At 37.4% G+C, this 8,476-nt stretch overlaps 1 pseudogene; it reads right to left on the minus strand.

Annotated features, from left to right (window-relative positions):
* Positions 1-1,210: 1,210 nt before the first annotated feature.
* LOC114089852 (claudin domain-containing protein 1 pseudogene) lies at positions 1,211-2,730 on the minus strand (annotated as a pseudogene).
* Positions 2,731-8,476: the final 5,746 nt, after the last annotated feature.

Raw genomic sequence — 8,476 nt, forward strand, 5'->3', positions numbered from 1 at the left:
GCCTTCCGATAGGCATCTCAACTTACCACGGTCAGGCTGAACTCTTTTTTTGAATATTTTATTTCTTTTTTAAAAATTTTTCATTTGAGCAGTATAGTTATGTGAATAGTTAGGTTCATACTGACAAAATCATGCATGCGTGGAATTTGATTTCAGTTCCCCATGATCCCACCCCCACCCCTATTATCCTTCCTCTACCCTACAGTCTTCCTTTGGTTTATCTATTTATTTATTTTGGTTAATTCTTTCTACTTATACATAAAGGCAAAATTCCCTGTTATGTACATATTTATATATGCACATAACGTGATTTTTTTAAAGAATTCATCTACCTTTCCTCCACTTTACCTTCCTTCCTCTCTCCCTCTCCATCTCCTTCTGCACTACCAATCTTCCCTGTTTCTTTACTCTCCCTTTCTTCTTTCCTTTATCTTACTCTAGTCAAGCTGAATTCTTAATTCTTCCCCTCGCTGCTCCCTCCACTTAACCAACCTGCTCCTCTGCAGTCTTGGCCATCTCCATAATGGCAATCTCATCCCTTTCCTGTTCCTCAGGTCCAAAGCTCTGGAATCATCCTTAATGCCTTTTTCTGTCATATCCCATATCCAGTGTCAGCTTTACTTAAAGCTAATGTAGTTTTAGTTTCAGTGCCCTCACATTCCATGGCCCTGGAAAGATCTCTAGGAATGTGTTCACATTGTCATATAATTTTATAAAATTTGGAAAGGTAAGATATTTTTGCAGCAATCAGCGAAAGCCACTGTCTCTTTCCACTCTGAATATCTTTCCATCGCATTTACCCAGTGTTAGGTGCTTTTGAAGTTACTGTAGACATTTTGGGGATCCTGTCTAGGTGAAGTTGAATTGGGGATATGTTTAGCAGTGCTTTGGTATGATACCTTTAAGTGGTTTGCAGTCACTTTCTTGTATACTGCCTGCTGATTCAGTGAACTACTGGCTTCCTGGAACACTCCTTAGAGACCACTATGCTGACTCACCTGGTGTCATGAAGGAACAATACAGGACCGACCATAAGTCATACTGTGACATCACTCTGTCCTATGGTACTTGGCACTGTAGGTATATAGATCGTTGAGGCAATACAAGGCTTGAAATGTTCACAGCCAGAATTTAGTCCTTGGAAAATTCTTCCAGAATACAGAATTATATGAAGAAGATTTGGTTTCCACTGATGCCTGTTGAGAGCCACAGCTTTAGATCTTGTGGTAGTATTCCCAGCTCTGTAGGCTCTTTATAGTAGAACCTTCTTTATGGTACTTAGCTGGAATAAACAGAAAGCAGTTGGGAAATTTCTTACTCTGTGATCCTAACAATGTTAAAAAGAAAGCACTCTTTTAATAAGCCTGGTGTGGAAGAAAGAAAAAAATTAAAAATGGTTGGTGATACTGAAAATCCTATAAAGGAGTTTTAAAAAACAGTAATACAATAAAGTAAAATTAACCCGTTTATCTCACTGAATTGGAACTTTTGCAATTATAAAGTTTAATTTCAAGTAAACACTATATTTTTCACTTCTTTTCTTGTAGACAGACATGGTGTAAATATAGACAGCTGCCATATTTCACCTCAGATGAAGCTATGTGCCAAAGTTTACAGAAAAGGATCTTAGATAATTTTCCAATTTTATGAAACTCTTAAATTTTTTAAAACAGCAATAATATGCCTGGCTGACTGGCTATCTACAACAGCAAAGTTCTGACAATAAGAGGTTTACCAAAGAAATTTATTTCTGGTTCAACAGATAGTTACTGTATGTTTGGTGAAAAGTCTTAATAGACATAAGCAGAACTTGCTCTGGGTCAATTTCCTATTGCAGATTTTCTGTCACAAATTTGTGTCAAGCCTCTTTCTTTCTGACTAGATTTTGAACCTAAATTAGTTTGAGAAATGGAATCACTGAGTAAACCACATAAATTTTAGTGGCATTTATTGTATATTTAGTCATGTGAGTGTATTTAAATAAAATGGATTTTCAGGATAAAATGGTATATCCACAAAAAAATAAAAAATAAAACATTTGGGAGGGATGCAAGGGAAAACATAGATATCAAAAATATTAAAACGGCAAATGTAAAGCAGGTCTGTTCATGCCACGCGATATGCCTTCATTAAGGTGTACTCTTTCCGGTTGGTGTGAGCAGCCCAGATGAACAGAGCAGAAGCCATGAACTGTAAAGGAGCAGAAACGCAAGCCAGGCAGAATGACCATCCAAATTCACCAGACAAATTCTCAGGCGGCTCTAGTTTCTGGTGGAGTAGTTTAATTCCAGCAACGAAACAACTTACTGTGCCCAGTGTACACAAACCTGCAAGGAGATGGAGAATGCCTGTGGCAATTGTGGGATACAAGCTTCGGCATATACAAGCACAAAGTCCAATCAAAACCCCAAAGCACATCAAACCTAAACTAACAAAAGGTAAAAGGAACTGACACCGCCAAAGATAGGTCCGAAGTAGATCAATTCCACTATTATGGTTTCCAGGATCAACAAATTTCTCCATGAACTGCTCATTTAATGTGAAACTCATGCATTTTGTCACCACATCAAATGACTCTGTCCTTTCTGGTGGAGCATACCAATGTGTGTTTTTGGGTACAGTGATACACCCTCTCCATAATCCTACTGTGCCACTATATCGGAAAAGCGCATCATTATAAGTCTTTTCATCTGCCTCATAGCCTTGTACTTTATGTATAAACAGAAACATGAATAATTACTGTATGGTTCCTGACTCAGTCTGTCTTATTATACTGAAAATATTGTGTTTATCCAAGACATCAATGATTAATGCCAAAGTACCTTAAGTCAAAACAGACTTATAAGTCAACCACCTCATTCCAAACATGTACCATAAGAATGCCGCAGTCTGGCTGGGCACAATCAGGAGCCACTTGTCAAAAGAAACTAATTTTATTTTTAGAACCACACACGCCAAACAAAACAGCCTCTCAGGAAAAACCCTCAGAGCCTCAACTGCCACCACCGGCTTTCCACAAGCCTCTCTCTCCCACACCAGCTTCTCTCCACCTCCCACAATCCTCCTGCTCTTGAGGCCGATTGGCTGGGTCACGTGGGCGGAGCCAAAAAAGTCCCCCAATGAGCAGCTCCGTGGTCTGAAAGGGCAGGGAAACAGCCCAATGAGCATCACCGCAGAGGAGCCAATCAGCTAGATGTTGCTGGGGCCGCTGTGAGCCAATCATCAGCCGGCAGCTGGAAGTTTGCTGGGGCCCCTTCGGCTGTGGCTCTCAACAGATGCCAAGATAGAAGTGGGATTTCTTTCCTGTTAAGAAGATACTGGGCCAATGCAACACACACAATTAATTATGAGTGTAGTATATCCTCTCCTTTTTATGAGAATCAAATTAAATAGAATTGATCACAATCCTTTTGTAGGGCATGAACTTTTAGCAGGAGGACAAGCAATGAGAAGTCATGTTTTATGAAGCCTATTCTAGAGTATCTGACTCATCTTGTCCTGACAAAGTCTGTCTGATTGTTATATTTTTTTCTCATTTTAAATACATACTTTTGTACTTTATTTTCTACTTTTTTTGACATAAGTCTCCACAAATTACATGTTTCACATCTTACATATAAGATGGGCCCCTGCAAACACTCTCTATCCAACCAGCAAGTTTATCCTGTTGTACTGTCATCATATATCCATAACCAATCCTTCATTAGCACCTTGACTGCTATGCCTGTGGCCCAAGCCACCCTCATCTCTCATTTGGATGACTATAATAACCTCCTGGCCAGTCTCCTGGCTCCTCCCCCCACATCTTCCATCTTATAGTCTATCTCAACAAAGCAGACAAAGAGCCTTTTTATAAAAAGAAATTAGATCATGTAACTGCTTTGCTCAAAATCCTCCAATAGCTTCATATATCATTATAAAAACAGCTGAACTCCACAGAGGGGGCCTACCAGCCCCTTCATGATCTAGCTTCTAGCTGCCTCTTTGGCACCATCTCCCATTGTGTTTGCTCTGGCTGACTTTCCTCAGCCATACCACTCTCTTTGTTTTTCCTCACACCACCTCCCTCACAGAATTACACTACCTGCTTCTTCTCCCTAGAGTTTTCTTTCCCCAGATATGGCTTATTCATTCACCTCCTTCAATTTTTTGCTGAAATATGACCCTCTCAGTGAGGCTTACCTTGGTCTCCCCATTGAAAATTTAAGCCACCCACCCTCTTCTGTACACTTAATCCCATTTACTTTGCTCTCTACTTTTTTTGTAGTACTTTTCACCTTCTAAACAATAATGTTTAAAACACTACTGTCCATCATTTTTTGTCTCTCTCTTCTTTCTAGAATGCTAGCTCTACAAACACAGAAATCTATTCACTGCTATATCCCCAGTACCTAGAACTCTGCATGGCACCTCGTAAACATTCAATAAATATTTGTTGACTGAATGTATAAATGAATAAAGAGTGCTCTTAGCAGAGGGAAGAGCATGTGCAACGGTTGAAAGGTGAAAGAATGTATGGCTTATTCAAGGAACTTGAAGAAGTCTCAAGTAGACAGATCAAAAAAACAATGGCTCAAGGGCTGGGGTTGTGGCTCAGTGGTAGAGCGCTCACCTAGCATGTGTGAGGCACAGGGTTTGATCTTCAGAACCACATAAAAATAAACAAACAAAGGTATTGTGTCCATATACAACTAAAAAATATATTATATAAAAAAAAGAATGACCCAAGCTGAGTCTGGCAAGATAGGCAAGAACCACAGGTAAAGAACTCTTTAGATCAAAATAAGGATACTGAACTTCAGAGCAAAGAAAATTCATTTATGAGTGTAACCAAAAAGTGATGTGATTATAATTTGGAGATAAGCATTGGCAGTTGTATAAGAAAAAATCCAGGGTAGAGGGGACTGGAAGTAAAAAGGCCAGTAAAGATTCTATTGGAGTATATTCTAGGCAAGAGGTAATGATGTCAGACTAGTTTGGGTGGTGACAGTGGAAATGGGACAGAAGTGGAAAAATAATAAAAATATTTAGAAAGTAGAACCAAAAAACACTGACGAAAAGCCAAAGGAAGGGACTGGGATTGTAGCTCAGCAGTAGAGCATTCGTCTAGCACGTGCGAGGCCCTGAGTTCAATCCTCAGCACCACATAAAAATTAATTAATTAATTAATTAGTTAGTTAATTAATTAATAAAATAAAGGTGTTATGTCCATCTACAACTAAAAAATATTTGACAAAAAAAGAAAATAAAAACCAAAGGAAAGGGAGTTTTCTGTTTTGTATTTGAATTGACACATAATATTTATACATGTGTATGAGGTATGATGTGATAGTTTTGATTTGGGGGTGATTTTGTTGTTTGTCTGGTGCCTTCTCCCTACTGAGCACATGCTCTACTATTAAGCTACACCCTCAGCTCCCAGTGTGATGTTTTCATTCACCATATACATTGAGTAGTGATTAACTTGGAATGATTAGCATATCTATCACTGCAAAAGTTTATTACTCCTTTATGATAAGTACATTCAAATTCCTCTCTTCTATTTTGAGACATATAATGAATAATTCTTAAGTATATCCACCCTGCTATGCCATAGAACACCAGAACTTATTCCTTCTATGAAACACTAACATTATACCATCGACCAACCTTTTCCAACCCCTTCCTACTCTCCCCAGTCTTTGATAATCATGATTCCATGCCCAACTTCTATGAGATCAGTGTTTTCCAGATTTCACTTGTGAGTAAGATCATGCAGTGTTATCTTTCTTGCCTAATTTATTTCACTGCACATAATAGTCTCCAGTTCTATCCGAGTTGCCACAAATGACATATTTTCATGTTCAATATGGCTGAATAGTATTCCATTATGTAGGTATACCACATTTTCTTCATCATACTAAAAAAATCTATACACCAATCCACATTATCTTAATTTGACTAAAAAATTTCTATACACCAAAAGAAATAATCAATAAAGCAAAGAGAGAGTATACAGAATGGAGGAAATATTTGCAAACTACACATTTGACAAGGGGTTAATATCTACAATATATAAAAATCTCCAAAAACTCAGTGGCAAAAAAAAATACTTTATTAAAAATAGGCAATTGGCCTGAATAAACATTTCTCAAAAGAAGACCTACAAATGGCTAACGGGTCTATTTTAAAAATGCTCAACATCACTAATCATCAGGGAAATGCAAATCAAAACCACAATGGATATGAATTAATATTTATAACAATAATAAATTCAAATAAATGACTAATCCTCCATTAAATTAAAAAAAACACTGAGGTATCACCTGATTGAATGGCTATTAGCAAAAAAACAAAAGATACAAATGCTGGCAAGGAAAAAAGAATTGGATAAGAAGGGAGTGGTCATCTGTGCTGACTGCAGCTGGAGGTCAAGTGAATAAAGACTGAAAAGTATGTAGTAGGATTTAGTGACACAGAAGCAATGGGTGGTCTTGTCAAGAGCGTGGAGATGGTGAAAGTCAGCTAGGAGTATATTGCCAAGGGAGTGGGAGCTGAGGAGATGGAGGCCACTTTACATCTCTGCAAAGCACCTGACACCCAGTAGGCTCTCAGTTCATGCCACTTTCCTGTCTTCCTTCTGTGTATCATGATGTTGCATAACTGCAGTAGTGGTACTGATCAAAAAATGTCTAGTTAAAAAAACTGTTAACAAATTAAAATAATACAATAAGTAGTTAAATATTTACTATTCCTTTGGTATTGAATTTCCTAAGGTAAAATATTACATTCAAATATTAATAAGGAAAACAGCTGGTACTGAATATTCAAGTTCCCAGAGGAACACTTTAATGAATCATTTTTAAAGCTGGACAGCTTCACACTTAATCTGTTCAAGGAATAGGAACACAGTCTTTTCTCAATTATCATTCTATAAAATGAATATAAATCTCCAATTAGTCTGTTCCCAAATTGGAAATGACCTTTGGATGTTATAATAATAAATGTTTGTTGTAAGAAATTCAGGAATTAACCTAGTGTATAAAGAAGAAATGGAGTACTGAGTTTCAATTTTGCAAGATTAAAAATGTTCTGTGGCAGAGATGGTGGTGACAGTTGTACAATAATAAAAAATGTATTTAATGCCCCTGAACTGGACACTGGAAATTATTAAAATGGTAAATTCTATGCGTATTTTATCATATATTTTTAAATAATTTTTAAAAAGATCATCCTCTAATCCTACTACTTGCATTAGCATATAGAATTTGTTTTTCATTTTTTCATTCAACAGATATTTACTGAATGCCTGTTATATACCAAGCACATGTCTAAGTGCCAAGAATACATTAGTGAACAGAAATAAAATATCTTCCCTGTGTAGCTTACTTCTAACAGGAGAGAAAGAAAACACACAAATAAATAGGGAAGTATGAATTATATCAGATGGCAATAAATGATATTGAAAAAATAAAGCAAAGAACATTGATAATAAATAATATGAAGGTCGTGATTTTTTTGTGCGTGTGTGTACGTGTGTGTAGTACTAGGGATTCAACCCAGGGCTTCAGTTATACTAGGCAAGTATTCTAACACTGAGCTTTATCTCCAGCCCAAGGAGGTTGTAATTTTCCATAGTGGGCCCTTCATATCCCTGGGTTCCACATCTGCAGCTTCACCCAACTGCACATGGAAAACATTCAAAAGAAAACTACCTCTGTACTGTAGTATATACAGACTTTTTTTCCTGTCGTTATTTCCTAAGCAATACAGTATAACAACTAAACAATTATTTATATGTATTTATACTGTATCAGGTATTATAAGAAATCTAGAGATGATTTAAAATATACAGTGTGAGGCTGTACGTGAGTTGTTATGCAAATACAGCACCATTTTATAAAAGGGGCTCAAGCATCCATGGACTTTAGAATCCTTGGGAGACTCTGGAATGAGTCTCCATCAGATAACAAGGGACAACAGTTTAAGGAAGATCTCACTGATAAGGTAACATTTGAGCAGAAACCTGAAAGAAATGAAGGAGCAAGTCATGCAAGTATCTGAAAGAAGAGGGTTTTGGACAACAGTAAATAGCCAGTGCCAAGGTCCCATAGCAGAAGTATCCTTGGCATGTTCAAGGAACACCAACAACCAAAAAAAAAAAAAGCAAAGTTGCTGGAATGTGGTAAATTAGGCGAGAAGAGTAAGAAAGGAAATGAGAGAGTTTTTGGAGGAACTCAGAACACATAGATCTCTGAAGACCATAACAAGACTTTGGAGCCCAGTGCAATAGCACACACCTATAATCCCAGCTGCTTGGAAGGCTGAGACAGGAGGATCACAAGTCTGAGGCCAGCCTGGGCAATTAAAAAGTTTCTGTCTCAAAATTTTAAAAAGTTAAAGGGGTAGGAGCATAGCTTAGCAGTAGAGTACCCCTGGGTTTAATCCTCCAGTGCCCCCCCAAAAAAAAATAGACTTTGGATTTTACTCTGAGAGA

This window comes from Marmota flaviventris, chromosome X (assembly GCF_047511675.1).
Source record: "Marmota flaviventris isolate mMarFla1 chromosome X, mMarFla1.hap1, whole genome shotgun sequence".
Taxonomy (NCBI): Eukaryota; Metazoa; Chordata; class Mammalia; order Rodentia; family Sciuridae; genus Marmota; species Marmota flaviventris.